Here is a 1159-nt window from a genome sequence, read left to right as displayed (position 1 = left end):
TTGCTTTAAAAGGTTATCTTTTACATATTTAGTGACAGTAAGACATCTCAACTGAAAAGGCTAATCATATAAATTTTATGGTCAGATGAATTTATTTTTCCATAATATTGAAATTAATTTTTCAATGAACATCAAAAGGAAGAACATGAATAAACATCTTATTTATTTGTTCATTTAAGAATATTAATATAAATCATACATTTATTCTTTTAATTTAGAAAAACTTTAAATATACATTCCTGAATTATTTAATAGTTTGTAACTTTACCTGTAAGTTTTGAATTCTACCTCAATATCAGAAAAAGTCAGGATAAATTATTGTGTCTCATCCTAGCTCTCCACAGTCTTCAATCTAGAGAAAAGTTAGAAAGATTACTAATGAGTTGAAATCTAAGAACAATGAAGACAACAAATTTTCAGAAATAAATATGTATGGATTTCAATATTTAAAGTAAAAATAAATTGGAATATTCCTCTTACGTGGATTTTCTTGAGAGGGGCTTCTAATAGCTTGTTACTTGCCTTCTGGTGTTAGAACCAATAAAGTTTCTGAATATAAATCTTGGTCTCTGAAACATTTTGTGTTAAAATAATGAAAATCTTGGAGACTGCTAATACATCAGTGACTATAATTATAGTCAATTTTTATGTCCCATCCAATCCTAAAGGGATTTTCTTGAATTGCATTTTTGTGTGCAGATTCAGTCCCCACAACATAGAAACCATGTAGCATTAATTAAAGATACTCTGCCCAGTGCTGTGATTAAAGCAAATGATCCTCAGTAAAGTTGTGATAATTGCCTTCCTGATTGTTAAGTAACTAGTGGATCTAATTTTAAAATCCTGTACACCATTCCGTGCATCAAATGTAAAATGGGCAGAAAAGTCTCAGACTGGTTTGAACACTAATTGGAGAGAGTAGGTTTAATGTGGCTTATTAAAAATAATTAGGATTTGGTGAAGAAAAGATGAAAAGGCATAATGAGTGCAGCTATGGTCATTGACTTTCAATCTGTAAATTGAATCTGTCCCGGTGCCCTTCTAACCCTCATTGGAAAATAATTGGTATTACTATTTAGTCCCAATGAATTACTGAACTTGTTTTCCAATCTTTCAGTTCACTGTATTTATTATTATTATTATTATTATTGCACAACTA

The sequence above is a fragment of the Orycteropus afer genome, unplaced genomic scaffold (genome assembly GCF_000298275.1).
Source record: "Orycteropus afer afer isolate SDZICR_OR568_19922 unplaced genomic scaffold, OryAfe1.0 scaffold02640, whole genome shotgun sequence".
Taxonomy (NCBI): domain Eukaryota; kingdom Metazoa; phylum Chordata; class Mammalia; order Tubulidentata; family Orycteropodidae; genus Orycteropus; species Orycteropus afer.
This window is presented reverse-complemented; position numbering follows the sequence as displayed.